At 41.1% G+C, this 19,181-nt stretch overlaps 1 long non-coding RNA gene across 2 annotated transcripts in view; it reads right to left on the minus strand.

The window, feature by feature from the left end:
- Window positions 1-1,326: 1,326 nt before the first annotated feature.
- The window catches only part of LOC120399635, a 74,810-nt gene continuing 56,955 nt past the window's right edge, over window positions 1,327-19,181 (minus strand). For both annotated transcript variants that reach the window (XR_005595263.1, XR_005595262.1), the window contains 2 exons: window positions 3,556-3,653; window positions 1,327-2,061 (listed from right to left, as the gene is read on the minus strand). This is a non-coding gene — a long non-coding RNA (uncharacterized LOC120399635). The remainder of the gene's footprint in view (window positions 2,062-3,555; window positions 3,654-19,181) is intronic.

Consider the following 19,181-nt stretch of genomic DNA (forward strand, 5'->3'; position numbering starts at 1 on the left):
TATTGGAATCTAAGAGAAAGCACAGAACTCATTTCAATAAAGAAAAGCTTTTGATGTTTTCTGTTAAAAGTTTTGTGCTAACAATAAAGCCTGCAGTAAAGGGAGGCAAGTTAGAATGTAATTGTACATAGTCTTGAATAGGACATTATGTGGACAACTTATCCTGATGAAGTACCTCCCTTAACATAGAGAAAAAGCCTGCAAAGACTGAAAAATGAAATAAGTACCTCACTGAATGAAGTGCAGGAATAAAAATATTCACTGCATTTAACTTTTATTCCATCTTTTAATCTTTATTGGGCAACTTCTGAGTTAAGACTAGAGCTCTGTATTTTACACCTATTTAACATCTGGTTAAACACCACTTAGGGTACGTCCAGACTACCTGCTGGATCGGCGGGTAGCGATTGATTGATCCCCGAACGCGCTCCCGTCGACTCCGGAACTCCACCAGGGCGAGCAAAGGAAGTGGAGTTGATGGGGGAGCTGAGGCTGTCGATCCTGCGCCGTGAGGATGGGAGGTAAATCGACTTCAGCTACGCTATTCCTATAGCTGAAGTTGCATATCTTATATCGACCCCTCCCCCCCCAGTGTATACCAGGCCTTAATCCTTTGGCATTGGCCAAATATGTTCCAAATAAGCAGATTATTTACTAATAGTATCCCAATTAAATAGTAGGAATTTCTATACACTTTTATTAGCCTAAATACTCATAGAAGAATCACATTTTTAATTTTATCTTTTAAAAATAGAACATTAAAAAGATATCAATTTAGAGGGATAAATTAAAGGTGTATTATATATTTAGAGCTATATATTTTGCATAATACAGCCCCAGTTCTGCATTTCTTTCAGAGCTTTGCTGGAGCTCAGGAACTCCACCTCACATGTGCCTTTTCCATGTGTATAGCTGCTTAAGGAAGTTTTGGGTACCTAGAGAATTCGATAGCCCTCTGGCCCTGTTTCTACAGAGACATACACATGCTTAACTTAAGGCATTGTGAATGGCCTCACAGTGGTTCTACTGCAGGGGCAGGCAACCTGCGGCACGCAAACTGATTTTCAGTGGTACTCATGCTGCCCAGGTTCTGGCCACCGGTCCGGGGGGCTCTGCATTTTAATTTAATTTTAAATGAAGCTTCTTAAACATTTTAAAAACCTTATTTACTTTACATACAACAATAGTTTAGTTATATATTATAGATTTATAGAAAGAGACCTTCTAAAAATGTTTAAAATCTATTACTGGCACACGAAACCTTAAATTAGAATGAATAAATGAAGACTCGGCACACCACTTCTGAAAGGTTGCCGACCCCTGGTCTACTGTCTAAAGTTAAGCATATGTGTAAAACAAATACTTTAGAAGACCATTAAAGTAGCAAAGTCAAGCATTCAAAGTTAAAAACCTGAATTAAGGTTGCTCATGCAATCTTAATTTGGTGTCTTGTATTTATGATAGTCTTTAATTACATGATCACACTTTTTTCTATAGGACTGTGCCTAATTCAGTGCATATTATGGGCGATGCTCTGAGGATGAATCAGGCTATATAGTGAAAGAAGCTGCTGTCTGAGTGTGGTATTTAGATGTGCTTGTAATTATTAGATCTGGGGCCACTGGCTGTTGGGAGTCTGAAAGGACAGGGAACAGGAAGGAAGGGGAGGAGTTGAGGAGGTTGAGTGGGAGTTACAGAGGGTGCAGCAGCAGCTTGGTAAAGGGGTTTCCACTGTAAATAAAGTTCTGTTGAAGCTTGTTAGTATCTTGCCTGCTTGATACAACACTGAGGTACTCCTGCCTCATTAGTTGCACCTATCTTCTCAGCCCTCACCTCTCTTCATTCTAAGTCAGGCAGCTTTTTCCTTCTTTGGGTGCCAGCAGAGGGATCTTGAAAGGACAAGAGACACGATCTCCTTGGTCTCTGTTCCTGTGCCTGATGCCACTGTGGCCTGGAGCAGCAATTGCAGGGCAAATCTTGCTCAGTCTTTGCAGCCCCAGGATGGAGTATGCTCAGTTGCTTTGGGAGAGGGCACATGTGCAGTCTGGTCACATGCAGGAGCTGTGAGGGGATGGAGCATGCTCAGTACAGATGGACTAGTCACAGAATTTATCAGCCAAACTCTAACAAGTTTCTACTTGTGTAGAAATGTATGTATTTATCAGCCGAACTGACCAAACTTGGGCAGCTTTTGACAGCAATAGCAAAAAGGACATTCCGGACATCAGTGCAACCTCCTGAAAAATGTCAAGTCACCATTCCAAGAAATGGAGGCTCTAGAGTGTCTAATATTCTTATAAGCAATTTGTTAACATAGGTAAAACCATGCATTTCCCCACCCCAATCTTGTTCTCGTAAATGGCTGAGCCATTTTTTTATGGACACTTGAAAAAGAAAGGAGGGAGGGAGCCTGACACCCATAATGGAAAATTTCAGCCCAGATAAATAAATTATGGCAAAGTTATAAGCAACTGAAAACAGTCTTACAATGGGAACTGCCTGGCATCCATAACTACAAGTGTTGCTACCTGCACAATCAATAAAGTATTTTCCTTTAGCTGAGTATTAAATACCTTATTTGTAACATCAGGCTTATTATAGATGAAGTAACTGCTTTTGTTAATCATTAGTGGGAGAAAAGTGACGTTTTTGAATGTTTGAACAAACCAAGTTTAGCTTCTGCCCCCCTTTGAATGTGAGGATGAGGTGAAATTGCACTTCCCATTTTATAATTATTTTTTGCACAATTTTTTTTAACAGCCCTGCAGTGTAGTGTTAAAGTTGAACTTTGGTATGAAAATAGGATTTATCTAGGATAATGGTATGATCTTGTTCAAGAGGAAATTTTTTTTGATTTGAGCAAATATGAGCATTTGAGAATTGTTTTCTTAGCATGCGCAGAAGTTTTCCTTCCTCAAGTGCACCTGGTACTCTGTGGCCACTACAACTGCATTATTTTTTAAAATCCCTCTCTCTGTTATCACAATGTACTGCCAGTAGGTGGAGATATTCCAAGAACTGAGGGCCTCTAACTCCCCAGCTGACTGCTCAAGCTGAGAAAACAAATGATAAATTCTGATTAATAAACATTACAGAATAACCATCTCCAGGCAGTATACTTTATTTTTTCCCTCCTCATTCATTTATTGTGCAAAAAATGGAAAAGACGATATGTTGGAATCTCTTGCTTTGCAATAACTCTGCTACACAACCACCTTTCCCAGCTTTAGCAGCTTCACCAGAGTTCTGCTGCAGCAGGCTGGCAACTGGGCCTGCAGGGGAAGGGCTGGCTGAGCCAGACAGCTTTTGTGGCAGCTACTGAGGTAGCAGGGGGAGGGGGTAAAGGCTGTTGAATCTCAGTCAAAAATGGTAAGCTTCTTGTGATGTCTAGTCAGATAGACCCAGAATATGGAACTTCTTTTTCTTAAAGAAAAGAAAAAAAAAGCAAACCTAGGACACTTCATACAAAAACTATATCAATAGAATGTTGAAGTTGCCCCGTAAAGCGCACGCGTCATGAAATGTCAAACTGAGCCTGCATGCACAACTTGTTACCTGCTGTTTCTTCTGATGAGCTGAGAGATGTTGTAGTGGTGAAAGGCTTACTCTTTTCTGTGATCTTCAGGAGAATCTGCAGGACTGGGTCCCAACTCCTGGTAAAGTTATAAGTGAAATACAATAAAACTGGCTGAGGATATGGATAAGGGCTGGAACAAATGCTTACTGAGGCTTTATTAATTCCACAAATCACTTAGCACAGACCAACCTAGAGTGAACAATCTTTCAGGATTTCAATCAAATGCCTCTGTTTCATATTACATTTTTAATAAAATGGAGTTAAAGTGGTGTTGGGTTGGGGAGGAAGGAACTATGGTGTGACTGAATTCTTAGCATTCCTTATCTTTTTGCACTGCTCTCTGTTCAACTAGCCCCATAGCATCTGAACTGTGCCCAGCCTTGCCAAAGAATGTAAGGGATAGATAAAAGTAGATGAGAGATCATAAAGCACATCCCATCACTCACTCCCTGTTATCTGTGTGATCAGCCATGCTTGGCCTGTGTCGAGTATAAAGGCATATTCAGTTAATTGAAAAACCCTGCTGTTGCTTGTAAAAACAAAACAAGAAGCTCTTTAATTCATAATCCTTTGAAAGGTGCTTTAAAAGGAACAGTGCTTTTCAGTATTGGTATTGTTTGAGGGTTTTGTTTTTCAAGCACGATTAAAAGTATTGTGAGACCCTCAGGGCAATTTAACATCTGTGCAAAACTTCAATCATTCATGCCCAGGGCCAACACCTTTTAAAGGGAAGCCTATTATTTTCAGCTGTGTGACCTGACATGGGTAGTCATACAGCTGTGGAGTATTCTTTATTGGCCCTGCTTTTGAAGGCATTAAAAGACAGAAAAATAGCTCCCATTAGCCTCTCAAGCTTCTGAACAAACAAGCCACACCCTTTGGCCCCCATCTCAAAAAATCCTCCCATTGTCCTCACTTGCAATCCATTATTTAGTAGGGCTCATATGTGCAAGACTGATGTGACTCGTATGATGGGTTATGCTGATGAGCCTTAAATAATGGATTACAAATGGGACATTTTAAAAGTTTTATTTTTTTAACATTAGTGGTTGATGTAAAAGTCAGGGGTTTCCTTTTTGCAAATGTGCTAGAAGGCAAAAATCATGCAAAATCATTCAAAAGCATTTCCTTTACTAGCTTCTTTTAAACTCTCTACCTTCCCTGCCTCTCCACTAATGTCTGTAGTTTCAAGGAGCCCAATAAGATAATTAGATTTTCCCAGCTGATGAGTAAGTGTAAACTGTAACTGGGGTTATGCCCTCCTTCTTTATTGAAGACTTCTGTTCAGAGCTCTCTGATGATCCGTTTATTTGGATAAGACAAAAAAGCCAACCTCAGATCCTGACCATTTAAAGACATTAAAGAGCCAGTGGCATTTCTGGCAAGAGCAATTGTTAGCCCATGTGTCCTAGAAAAATTCCAGCTACTGTAATTGAATTCTGTCTACCTGAATGTTCCCTGTATAGTACTTGGCAAAAAATAATTTCTCCTCCCCTCTTAAAGTGCAGTGTTGCTGGTCAAAATAGCTGTGGTGTGTGGTATTATATAAATATAATTTCATAGTTTTGCCTAGTGTTGTATGAATACATAAGAAGGCAGGATCCCTGCCTATGTGAGGCTTGGAGTCTACTATTAATTTACATAGCTAAAACAGAGATGACTGAGCATGGCAAAGGTAGGAGCAGTTAGCCGTTTGGGGCACCTGGCTGAATTGGTACTTTCCTCTGCAGGCTGCTATTTTGTGCTTCTGAATCTGAGTTTTAATTTAAAAAGAAACCTTAGAAACGTGAACTGATGCAGTGATGTCTTCCTGAATCTGCAGATAGCTTAAAACAATGGGTCTAGGAGAGGTCTCTCCTTCACTGTCTCTCCTTCACTGAATAGGGTGGTTAAGTATAATTATGACAATTTGTATGTGAACATTAACTGTTTCATGGCTGATCAAAGCACAGAAGAAAAGAAGGATGATCATATTATCTACTGTGAGTGGAATCTTGTTTTAGAATTTCAAATAGGTGGAGCTTGGAAAAATACTTGCTATACTTCCCCCACCTTGGTTCTTGCCCTAGCCATTTCATCACAGAACAGTGTGTTTTTTATTTAAAAAAAAGGGGAGGGGGTTGGGGTTGGGAGGGGGTATGAAGTGGAGAGTTGAAGAAGCAGCTCAGGACTGACTGTATTTTGCTAGAGAGGTGGCTGCTTTTCCATGATGGGTAAGTGAAATCTGTAAATACAAATTTACAGTTTGTAAAAGCCTTTTGGAGTCTTCCAAATAAAAAGTACTACATAAATAGAAGCAGCGACTGTGGACTGAGATTTAAAGAGGGACCAGAGATCTGCTCCCCCCCAACCCTCCTCTTCCCCTTTCAGGCACTCCCACAAGCCCCTATATTCACCACCTGCAAATTTGAGTGAGTGGTATTTCAACCTGGCCCACGGGGTCACAGCACCACTCCGGTTTGGCCAAACCAAAAAGTGGTTGGGCCATGGCTGGGTGGCTCCCCTGCTCAGTGGCCCATGAGCAGGTATTTAAGATGAAAACGTAATTCAGAACAAACAATGCCGATGGATGGATCATCCATAGTTCTCATTTGACTATATGATGCACAGGAAATTCCCATTTCAAGTAAATACCCAAGATGATCTTAGACTATTAAGAGTAGAAATATTATATAGAAAGAGTCTTTAATTTCAATTAATTTCTATGGCTATTCTGGCTGTAGCTGTCTTCCTTCCAAGATGCCTAAACTCCTACTTTATAGCATCATAAATTTTTGTGTGGAATGGGCACCAAATCAAGAAGCAGAATATTGAATTAATGAAAAATCCCAGCAGGGTTCTATGGATTCACAGATCAAATAGCTACAAGGGAACATGCAATGCATTAAATGATTATAAAGAATAGTTAACTTCTGAACTTTGCCACTTAATCTTCTTCTTATACTCATTAATTCTTAGAATAACTTAGTGACAAGGTGGATGAGAGAATATTTTTTATCACCCATCTTGTCTCTAATATCCTGGGACTGACATAGCTACAACAAGGAGGGATAGCTCAGTGGTTTGAGCATTGGCCTGCTAAATCCAGGGTTGTAAATTCAATCCTTGAGGGGGCCATTTAGGCTGTGGGGCAAAAATCTGTCCAGGGATAGGTCCTGCTTTGAGCAGAGGGGTGGACTAGATGACTGAGGTCCCTTCCAGCCCTGATATTCTATGAACACTGCATACAACAATAAATAATAACAGTGCAGATACACACACATTATAGTGATGGTGCTTGAGCAACCATAGTTCCTTAGACTCCTGTATCATAGTTTCACGGCTCTCTTCACCTCTGATGTGTTCTGGTCTCTTTGAGTACGCCCTCCTCAGGTTTTAGGCCTCATGCCTACACTCCTCCTGGGGTGTACTCATGTGATTCTCCACTCTTAGATTGGGTCCTGGGCTACAATACCCTATTTACTGACTGTACGTACCCACCAGGTCTGATTGTGTTCCTGTGACTTTTCCCTTTGGGAGCTTGTGACTAGTGGTTAATACAGGTGATCAGATATCTTTCTTAAACCAAAATATTGTTTAATCTTAGCTGTAGGAACAAAGCATAAGATATGAGAAAAATGGTTTTAAAACAATAAAAGGGCTACCTGCATTACTTAGATTGTAAGCTTTTTGGGACGGGTACTATTGTTTTTTTTTTTATCTGTTTCCACAGCACCTAGCACAATGGGGTCCTGGTTTGTGACTGGGTCTCCTAGGAGCTACTGTGATCTATCTATCTATCTTAAGCCTTTCTGCCCTGTGAGGGGAGCCTAGGAAGGTCTAGATTCTTCAGATATTCGGGGAGTAGCTGTGGGTGTTCCCCTACACAGTTCCTGACTGCTGCCCTCAAATCTTGACAAAGAGAATCTGCTTAGCTCTTTATTGCCCTTTTGATCTGATGGTTCCCAGCACTGGCAAAACAAATGGTGTGACTTGGCTGGAGCCTGAGAAGTAGAATATTCACTGTTAATAGTGGAGATATTGTCTTGTGACAGCCCCCCTCAAAGTGTTGTTTGAAGCATGTCTTGTCTGGAGTTACAGGTCTGTCGCTTCTTATGTGCATTTAACATGCACAATTTCAGCTTTACACAGTTGGCAAAAACAAAAAAACAAAACAAAAAGAAGAGAAAAATAACAGTATTAAAATTGTAACTGTAGTGCCGGCGATTTCGCCCGCCATTCAACTCAATGTAATTTTGACTGTACGCGGTTTTCGCTTTACGCCCTAACCGCGGAACGGAACCCCTGCGTAAGATGAGACTCGCCTGTATTGTTTTGCCTTCCTGACTGTTTTTTTCCGACAGCCTGCTATTAAAGAATAACGCTCACCCCCACGGACATTTACATTCTGGCATAGAGTGGCTTTCTATGATAGAGCTTAAACCCCTTCCAAAACAATATAAGCTAAATAAAAAGAAAACAAACCTCACTCATACCAGAAGTGTATTACCAGAGGGTAATACTGGTGTAACTATATTGGTTTAGATTGGCACCTAAGAATATACAATAACCACTTTCTAAAATCTTTATTAGCCAATAGCATGGTCTGGAGAATGAGTATGGATATGAAAATCAAGCAAGTTCTGAATTTTAATTCTATAACCTTTGGCTAATTAAAGCAGAGAGGTGAAGTAGCTTCCAGTCTTATAACATAGCGGGTAATAATACCCTGTCTCAGATGTTTACCTTAGTGAATTAGTCAGACCTTTAAGTATAGCAGTAGACATGATTCTGCTATTTCTTTCTTTAAAATTTGTGCTGGAAGCATTCAAATGTAAAGCACTCTTGGGACAACTGGGACAGCAGTAGTTTGTTAAATGAGCACTTGACTGGGCATCAATAGGCCTGGATTTATTCCTGGCGCTACCACTGATTTACTATGTGAACTTGTGTAAATCACTTAGGTCCAGGTCCTCAGAGGTGTTTAGGCGCCTAACTCCCATTGAAATAAATAGATATCCAAATAACTTTAAGGACCTGGGCCCTGTCCTTTGTGTTTATCAGCTAGTTCATGTTTAAAATGGAAGTAGGTTACCTGGCTAAAGGACTTTAGCTTCTATAGGTAAGTGTGAAATTTCCATTCTTTGAACAATAACATGTTTAATAGGATGAATTTGCATTTAACACCCCTTCCTCCGGTTGTTAGACCATTAGCCTGGGAGTCAGGAGCTTAGAAATCTAGTCCCAGTTCTGCCACCGACCTCTGGGCAAGCCACTTCATCTTTCTACATCTGTTTCGCTTCTTACTGTTTGTCTCTTTAGAGAATAAATTATTTTGGATGGGGACTTTCTCTTACTATGTGCATGTAGAATGCCTAGTAAAATGGATGCCCAATCTTGGCTGTGCCCTCTAAACTCTACGGTAGTACAGATAACAGTAAATAAAGTTGCTAATATGTCTATTAGGTGAGAGATTGAAGGAGATGAGCAGTCTAGAGCCCAGGGTGAAACATCACACAGATTTAGTGGGATAGCCGATGGTGTAAATAATACAGAATTTAGCTCAGGAATTTTTGTGTTAGTAGAATTTTAACTTTCTTGTTTTCCACTATTGAGTGATTGATAGATGGAGAGAGTTTATCCCTAGTCATTATTTTTGGCCTTCCATTTCTTGCCTGATTATTTTATGTATTGGTATTTTTAATTTAGCCGATTTCTGTAAAATACTTTTGTTTTAGCATGTAATTTCCTGACCAACCTAAGGTGTAATAGGTGCAAAATTTTGCTTGTGTTATGCTTGTTCTGTAAACAGGCTCCAGGAGTTTGAATTCTGCACCTTTCTTGAGCACTGAATCCATTAAAGACACTACATACTGAATAATTAAAACCTGATGGGTCTTGTTACAAATGATACAATTTACGTATTACCTCCTTTTTTAGTGTTTACAGTATTGGATAAGAGTTCATACTGTTCTGTCAATGTGTCCAAGTTTAGAACAAATACATTAAGGAATCTTGCAGAGTGTTCTGTTAGGTTGACAAGTCTTTCTTGTAGTTCATGATTTATGTTTTGATTTGCATGATTCATGGGTCATGCTTGATATTGATAAAATAAACATTCACTTCTCCTACATTACCATTATGTACTTAAATATTGAGAAGGTATTGAATGCTTTCAGGTTTTTCTCAGTGGGCCGTCAAATCGAAAGTCTGCTAGTATAATGATTGTAGATGCCTCTAATGCAATTTAAAATGTCAAATGTAGTGTACAATTAAAGGAACTATCTTTAAATTTTGGCCTCTCTAGACAAGATTGAACTTTGTAAACATTGACAGTCATAGTGATTGTACCTGCATAATCAAGAGTAGTATCGTTTTTCCAGATATCCTTTCTAAACCAAAACTTTCATTTACAATTAAGTTTCAAATTCCTGTGCAGTATTTTTGACTGGGTTTCTATCTTATCAACTCTGAATTGCTCTCTTCAGAATAAAGAACAGGAGTACATGTGGCACCATAGAGACTAAACAAATTTATTTGAGCATAAGCTTTTGTGGGCTACAGCCCACTTCATGAGATGCCTAGAATGGAACATAGAAGAAGAAGATATATATACATACAGAGAACATGAAAAGGTGGAAGTTGCCATACCAACTCTAAGAAGCTAATTAATTAAGATGAGCTATTATCACCCACAACTATTTCACATTTGGGGACAATATATACCTTCAAGTCAGTGGCACTGCTATGGGTACCCACATGGCCCCACAGTATGCCAACATCTTTATGGCCTAATTAGAACAATGCTTCCTTAGCTCTTGTCCCCACTCTACTAGCACTACATTGATGACATTTTCATCATCTGGAACCATGAAAAAGAAGCCCTTGAGGAATTCCACCATGATTTCAACAATTTCCACCCCACCATCAACCTCAGCTTGGACCAATCAGAGAATATCAGGGTTGGAAGGGACCTCAGGAGGTTATCTAGTCCAATCTGCTGCTCAAAGCAGGACCAATCCCCAGAAAGATTTTTACCCTAGTTCCCTAATGGCCCCCTCAAAGATTGAACTCACAACCAGGGGTTTTGCAAGCCAACACGCAAACCACTAAGCTATCCGTCCCCTCCAGTCTAGTTCTTGGACACTACTGTGCTAATAAGCGATGGTCACATAAACACCACCCTATATCAGAAACCCACTGACCACTATACTCACCTACATGCCTCCAGCTCCATCCAAGACACATCACACGATCCATTGTCTACAGCCAAGCTCTAAGATACAACCTCATTTGCTCCAATCCCTCAGACAGAGACAAACACCTACAAGATCTCTATCAAGCATTCTTAAAACTACAATACCCACCTGCTGGAGTGAAGAAACAGATTGACAGAGCCAGAAGGGTACTCAGAAGTCACCTACTACAGGACAGTCCCAACAAAGAAAATAACAGAACGCCACTAGCCGTCACCTTCAGCCCCCAACTAAAACCTCTCCAGCACATCATCAAAGATCTACAACCTATGCTGAAAGACAATCCATGACTCTCACAGATCTTGGGAGACAGACCAGTCCTCGCTTACAGACAGCCCCCCAACCTAAAGCAAATACTCACCAGCAACCACATAACAAAAACACTAATCCAGGAACCTATCCTTGCAACAAAGCCCAATGCCAGCTCTGTCCACATATCTATTCAAGAGACACCATCATAGGACCTAACCACATCAGCCACGCCATCAGAGGCTCGTTCACCTGCACATCTACCAGTGTGATATGTGCCAGCAATGCCCCTCTGCCACGTACATCAGCCAAACTGGACAGTCTCTACGCAGAAGAATAAATGGACACAAATCTGACATCAGGAATCAAAACATTCAAAAACCAGTAGGAGAACACGTCAACCTCTCTGGTCACTCAGTAACAGACTTAAAGGAGGCAATTTTGCAACAGAAAAGCTTCACAAACAGACTCCAACGAGAAACTGCTGAACTAGAATTAATTTGCAAACTAGATAACATTAACTTGGACTTGAATAGAGACTGGGAGTGGCTTGGTCATTACACAAATTGAATCTATTTCCCCATGTTAAGTATCCTCACACCTCCTTATCAACTGTCTGGAATGGGCCATCTTGATTATCACTACAAAAGTTTTTTCTCTCCTGCTGATAATAACTCATCTTAATTAATTAGCCTCTTAGCATTGGTATGGCAACTTCCACCTTTTCATGTTCTCTGTGTGTACATATATCTTCTTACTATATGTTCCATTCTATGCATCTGACGAAGTGGGCTGTAACCCACGAAAGCTTATGCTCAAATAAATTTGTTAGTCTCTAAGGTGCCACATGTACTCCTGTTCTTTTTGTGGATACAGACTAACATGGCTGCTACTCTGAAACCTCTCTTCAGAATGAGATGTACAAAAAACATTGTGTAGTCCAGGTATGAGCCTATGAGTGGATGATTTGGCTCTGGTTGTTGATGTTCCATATCAGTAAATCCTAAATATCAGTTTATCAGATATTGCCAAACAAGGGTGTAGGCTATACTAGCAAAATGATGACTTGAAGCAACTGGAAGTATGATGTATAAACAATACTATATTGAGACAAAACAATCATGGCAAGCAACTTTCCTAAAGGCCAAAGCAAATCCAAAACCTCTAGCATCAACCCCTTAGGTTTGGTTGTTAACTGGAAACTTGTTTCTGCTCTTCTAGATCTTTGGAATTCCCATCTGATGTACAAGATCAGGGTGAAAGTAAAATACAGGTCTTACCGGTATGGGTCCCACTCTGGCCCCCTCTCCCCCTGGAAGGGGCGGGGCTTCAGACAGAAGAGGAGGGGCCAGGGTGGAAGTAAGTTACATTCCTTACCTGTACAGTCCAAACACAAGCAACCCACCTCTCCTACACACTTCATGGATCCCTCCCATTGCATGACTTAGATATAGAAAATAAAGCTACTATTACTGCTACCAGTACTATCTGTAATAAAACTTTACTATTGGAATAAGCCTGAAAAACTGAAAATTCACTGTCACATTTTTCTCCTTGTCCTCTCTCCTCCTCCTCCAGCCAGGCTGCCCGACACTGCTAGGCTCCACGTTCCCCCAACCCCCCCACTCAGCAGGGGCTGCAGTGGCTCCCCTCTAGCTTGTAGCAGGGAGCAGGGGGACTGGCTGAGGGAGAAGCCTCCCCAGGTAGCCTTTGCCTGCATAGGAACAGTTTAAACTTAACTGTTCACTCTGCAGTCTGAACCAGGATTAGGGGCTATTTCTGGTATCCTTGTGAATTTCACTCACGGTTGTTGGGGGTGGTGGTGACCAAAGCCGGGGCAGTTCTTTTCTGCCCCCTGGATGAGGCGATCTTCAATAATATAATACACAAAAAATACAATCGAAATCAGGAACCATTTCCAGGAAAATTAGATCAACCCAGCTATGTCACTCAGGGTTGTGAAAAATTCACACCCCTGATTTGACATAGTTAAGCTGACCTAAGTCCCCATGAAGACAGTGCAAGGTTGATGGAAAAATTATTTCAGAGAGGTAGATTTACTCCTGCAAACCCCTCCCATTGCTATAGCAAGTGTCTACACTGAAGCGCTCTGCTGGCAAGTGTTTTAAATGTAGACAGCCTTAGATTCTGTCCTTTCTTTGAGTGATGCTAATTTCTTATCTCACTTGCTGAGGTGCAGCTATGCTGCACTACTTAATAAACCCCTTTAAATAGGGAAATAAAAAGTGTTTCCTTTTTGCTCTCGGAAGGATTGGCATAAACTAGTGATTTAGAAGAAAAAAGGGGATTGTTTATCATGGCTAGATGTTTCATATGCCATCCACATCTCGTTAATTCTCTTTACACTCACATATACTATAAGAGACGTGATGTATCAATGCAAAGAAAGAATTAAAAAGGAAATGTCCCCAAGGCCTTGGAGAGGGGAAAGGATGGCAATTCCACCCTCCACTTAAGTAGCTTTTCTCTCAGGAATGTCAGCTTTCAAAAAAGTGTGTAGGGTGGGAGGAAGATAAGTAACCCCAAACCCCTGCTGTGCAGTTCCCTGAAAGACCACCTTCCTAGACCTCAGATTAAAAAAGAAAGTTTCTTAACAGACCACCCTGTTACACCAGCTCTCTTCAGAATATTGTACTCTGTGGGGTTTCCTAAATCCATCTGCATCATTAGAACAGTCTCCAGGATAAACAATGAGGTAACCTTATTAATGTTATAGTTCCTCTCCTTCAAGTCCCTTATTTAAAACACACTACTTCAAGGAGGCCTATAAACCCCAGTCCATTCACCCTCCCCCATCTCCCAGCTGAGGTGCTAGCTAATTTTATTTACTGAATAAGAGACTGATCCAAAGCCCACTGAAGTCAGTGCAAAGGTTTCCTTTGATTCCAGTTGGCTTTGGATCCCAAGTGCATTTGAAAAAATCCTCCAAATTATGGAACACATGCTTAGCTTCTTTGAGTACATCACTTTTCATTACCCCTCTTCTTCACACTTTCTATTTTGATAGACACAATTCTTGTCCTGTAGAGCTTTCAGTCAGTCTGTAAAGCACCCCGTACATGCTGGGTCCCATCCAAATAATACAGTTTGCTGCAACTCTAGTTGTACTTGGAGATGGTCCTGAGCTACAAAGTTTGCATCTGGATTCAAACTTCAAAGTTGAGGGAGTAGGTGTTTGGAGTCGGCGTTTTGGTTCCAGATTCTCTTCAGTTGTGTCCATTCCAAATACTTATTTCCCATCTCAAAGAACACATGAGAATGATGGCTTAATTACACTGTTCCATTTTGTAAAGCCTGTCTTGTTCTTTGTGGCAATAGCCTTTCCCTTTTCCTTCTTATCCCTTTTAGGAGAGGAAAGGAGTTGTAGATTTCTCATTCTTCCTAAACTGCCATTAGTTGTTCACAGCAGCAGGGGTTTAAAAAATGCATTTCTCCTAACTAAAGGTAGGGATCTGGCCAGATTTCTTGTTATATATAAATGATCTTGTGATAAATGAAGGGGAGGAGTAGCTCCCTTTTATGGACCCAGCCAGCCAGTTAACTATAAAATCCCTCTTAGTAGTTGTTCTCTACTTGCTTTACCTGTAAAGGGTTAAAAGTCACACTGCGATGCATAGGTAAAAGGAAGTGAGTGGGCACCTGGCCAAAAGAGCCAATGGGAAGGCTAGAACTTTTTAAAATTGAAACAAGACTCCCCTTTTGTCTATATGTAGTTTATTCTCAGGGAGAAGCAGACAGGGAGCAGCGATGCTATAAGAAGCTTTGGGCCATGTATGAGAAATCATCAGTATCATACCTAGCAACTACTCATCTAAAACCCCACATATGTAAGTAGATTAGGAAATGTCTAGAAAGACATGATTAGGTTTATCCCTTTTATTTTTTTATGGCTTGTGGATTCCTCTGTGCTAGCCCCAGGTGCTTTTGTTTTGCTTGTAACCTTTAAGCTGGACCTCAAGAGAGCTATTTTTTATGTTCTTTTTAAATCTAGCAATAGCCTGAGTTTTCAGATGTATTTTCTTTCTTGCTTTTTTAATAACATTTACCTTTTTTAAGAACAGGATTGGAGTTCTGTGTCTTAAGAGGTTTGTGCACATTTTTTTTTATTAGCTGGTGGCAACAGCTGATTTTTCTTTTCTTTTTTTTCTTTCTCAGCTCTTCCCTGGAGGGCATAGTGGTGGTGAAAGGGCTTGAGGGTACTCCACAGGAAGGAATTCCCAAGTGCACCTTCTTGGGTTCTCAAAGGGGTTTTGCACTTGGGTGGTGGCAGCATCTACCCATCCAAGGTCAAAGAAAAGCTGTAACTTTGGGAGTTTAATACAAGCCAGGAGTGGCAAGTATTAATTTTAGAGTACTTGTGGGCCCCCACCTTCTGCACTTGAAGTGCCAGAGTGGGGAATAAGCCTTAACAGATATTTTCAAACAACAACTGGCTGAAAGACCATACTCAAAAAGCAGTTATCAATGGTTCACTGTCAAACTGGAAGGACATATTTAGTGGGGCCCAAAGAGGTTTGTCCCGGATCTGGTACTAGTTAATATTTTCATTAATGACTTGGATAATGGAATGGGAAGTGTGCTTATAAAATTTGCAGATGCCATGCTGGGAGGGGTTGCAAGCACTTTGGCAGACAGGATTAGAATTCAAAAGGACCCTCACAAATTAGAGAATTGATCTGAAATCAACAAGATCAAATTCTATAAACACAAGTGCAAAGTAGTTCGCATAGGAAGGAAAAATCAAATGCACAGCTTCAAAATGGGGAGTAACTGGCTAAGCGGTAGTACTGCTGCAAAGAATCTGGGGGTTATAGTGATCACAAATTGAATGAGTCAAGAACGTGATGCAGTTGTGAAAAAGGCAAATATGATTTTGGGGTGCATTAACAGTAGTGTTGCATGCAAGACATGGGAGGTAATTATTCCATTCTAATTGACTTTGGGGAAGCTTCAGTTGGAGAGTTGTGTCCCATTCTGGGTGCTACGCTCTAGGAAGGATGTGGACAGACTGGAGAGAGTCCAGAGGAGAGCAACAAAAATGATAAAATTAGAAAACATGGCCTATGAGGAAAGGTTAAAACAACTTAGAGGTCTAGTCTTCAAAAAAGAAGACTGAGGAAGGACTGAATAAGTCTTCAAATATCTTAAGGGCTGACATAAAGGGGATAGTGCTCAATTGTTCTCTATTTCTTCTGAAGGTAGGACAAGAAGTAATCTGCAGCAACGGAGGCTTAGGTTAGATGCTAGGAATAGCTTTTGAACTAGAAGGATAGTTGCCTACTAGAATAGATTGCAAATGGATGGATGGAATCCCCATCACTGGTAGCTTTTAAGAACAGGTTGCGCAAACACTGTCAGGGATGGTAGTTATACTTGGTCCTACCTCAAAGTGGGGGACTGGACTAGATGACCTCTCAAGGTCCCTCTCAGCCCTACATTTTTGTGATTCTATGAGAAATTTTAATTTTGTTTAAATTTATGTTTACATGTTTTGGTGCATTTGTCTTTTAAAAATAAGAATATGGTTTTAGATTATGATGCTAGGAGAATGGCATGAAACGAGTGCAGGAAAAGTTTAGGCTCAACAAGAATATAAGGTTCTTACTTCAGCAAATGAGGAAATGAAACAGGCTACCAAAGCAAGTGGCTGAACGCATTATTACTGCAGTTTGTCAAGAACATGTTAGAAAACTCATGAGAGGGAACGATTTATGGAGCAGTCCTGCAAAATGCAGCAGGTCAGAAAGAATCACCCAAGTAATGTTTGATGCCCTTTTTCTTTACTTCAGCCTGGGCCAAATCCTGATCCTATTGAAGTCAATGACAAAACTACCACTGAGTTCTGTAAAACCGGGATTTGGCTCCCCGAATTTGGCCTGGCCCAGCTGTGGAAATATCAAAATACCATTAGAGTTTATTCTCTAAGAGTCAGTGGCCCTGTGCCAGTGACCTATTAACCTAGGGGCCAGATGAACCACGGTCTGGGGCAATGTAGCAGTTCAGTCCACAATGCAGGCCTTGTTTTATGGCTGCTTATAGTATCACACTTGGATTTGTTACAACGTGCAACTGTTTTGACCCAGAGATCATATTTTAATTAATGATTTTAGAAAATCTTTTTCAACTTTGAAATAAATCATCTTAAAATGTATGCTTAAGTCATAGGTATAGTGTTGATTATTAAAGACAAATGCCCTTAGTAGAAATCCAGAGTAGGTGAAAGCATCAGAGTGCACAAGGCCAGTTAGTGACATCTGTTAGATGGCCGCTTTTAATATATTCTGAAATAATTGAATCTGTTCCTTCACAAAACAAAAGCCATCCTCTAATAATGGTTATATGTTAACTTTAAAACACAATCATGTTTCCACAAGCAGCTGAAATCCAGCCTTGATTGTAGATACGTGTGGTGGTCTGGCAACTGATAGAGCAAATGGAAATGAATTATAGACAGATATCTAGTAACTCCAGTAGATATCAGTTAATAAATTAGTAATGGGAAAAAGTTCTCAGGGGAGTAATTTCATTCACTCGGGACAAGTATCTAGGTCACAAACTGGGACAACATTAAAATAACTTGTTTTAGTCCTGGATTTAGTGAAAATGAGAACCGATCACAACAACCCAGGCCATGATCGATACACAGAGAGAAAAATGCTGATCTCCAAGCGTATGGCAGTTAGAAGCTAAAAAAAATTCATATCCTTCTTAATATGTGTGTTCGAAGAGTAATCGGAGAGCCCATTTATCACCGCTTCAGTACTCTTGTGACATAAGAGTTAGTATTTTGTTGCTGATTCTGTTATTGACTTAATTTTTCAGAGAATTTGACAATGAAAAATTGTTCCAGGGTGAAACGTATCAAAAAGTTCTAATCTTGCTTCCACTGAAGTCAACAGCAAAACTCTCATTGTCTTCAGGACTGGAACCAAAGTTTGTCAGTGTAGGGGAGCAAATTCTCACCTAGCAGAGAGTCAGATTGATGATCTTCTAAAGTTATTTTATCTAGGTACCTGCATTTGCATGTGATCTATTATAGCTATAATCTAGTTTGAAAATAACAAAAGGGGTGAACAAGGAGGAACTTTTACACAGCTGGTGTCAGGGGTGGGATTTGGTGTGCACAGTGCAGCAGAAGAAGGAGGGTGATTTAAAAAAAAAAGGTAGAGGGTTTATTTTTTTTTCTCACCACAATGGATGACTTAGTGCGGGCATTGATACAAGCTACGGCGGCCCAGCAGAAGGCTACCCGTGTCCAGGCAGCTGCCCAACAGGAGGCAGTGCGGCTGCAGCAAGAGACTAATCGCCTGCTGATGGACCAGGCTTCTCAAGACCGAGCTATGTTACGGGAACTGATCTGACCCTTACAGATCTGAACCGCGGCCATGATGGGACGCAGATCATACAGGCCAGCCATTGGCTGCAGAAAATGATGCGGGAGGATGATGTAGAGGCATACCTTCTGGCCTTTGAGAGGACAGCCCTATGGGAGGCCTGGCCTCGAGATCAGTGGTCTGGCATCCTTGCCCCATTCCTGTGCGGGGAGGCCCAGAAGGCTTACTATGATCTGCCTGAAGAGGCTGCAGCAGACTACCTCCAGCTGAAAGCAGACATCCTGGCCAGATCTGGGGTAATGACCACAGTGCGGGCCCCGCGGTATCACGAGTGGAGGTACCAGGAAAACAAAACCCTGCGGTCCCAATTGTATGACCTCATCCATCTTGCACGAAAGTGGTTGCTAACGGAGTCCCGGAGTCCGGAAGAGATACTAGAGGTTCTGGTCATCGACTGATACACGAGGGGACTACCGCCAGACCTTCATGCCTTGGTAAGCCAGAACGAACCCTCCACCTATGCTGAGGTTGTTGCACTGGTAGAGGGGCGAAGGATGGTGAGGGAGCAGACCCAACCAGTTAAGGAAGAGGCACCCTGGGTTAAACTAGCAGCACTAAGCCCTAAAGCTTGGGTGACTGGGCCACGAGGAGAGCCCAGGTGGAAAAAGAGAGGGGCTGAAGGCCCACCAGAAGCCACAAAGAGTCGGAACACTGACGGGGAAGAAGATTGTGATGTTAGACTGCTCAAACCAAGAGACCGGGGAA

This window comes from Mauremys reevesii, linkage group 2, assembly GCF_016161935.1.
Source record: "Mauremys reevesii isolate NIE-2019 linkage group 2, ASM1616193v1, whole genome shotgun sequence".
Classification (NCBI taxonomy): Eukaryota; Metazoa; Chordata; order Testudines; family Geoemydidae; genus Mauremys; species Mauremys reevesii.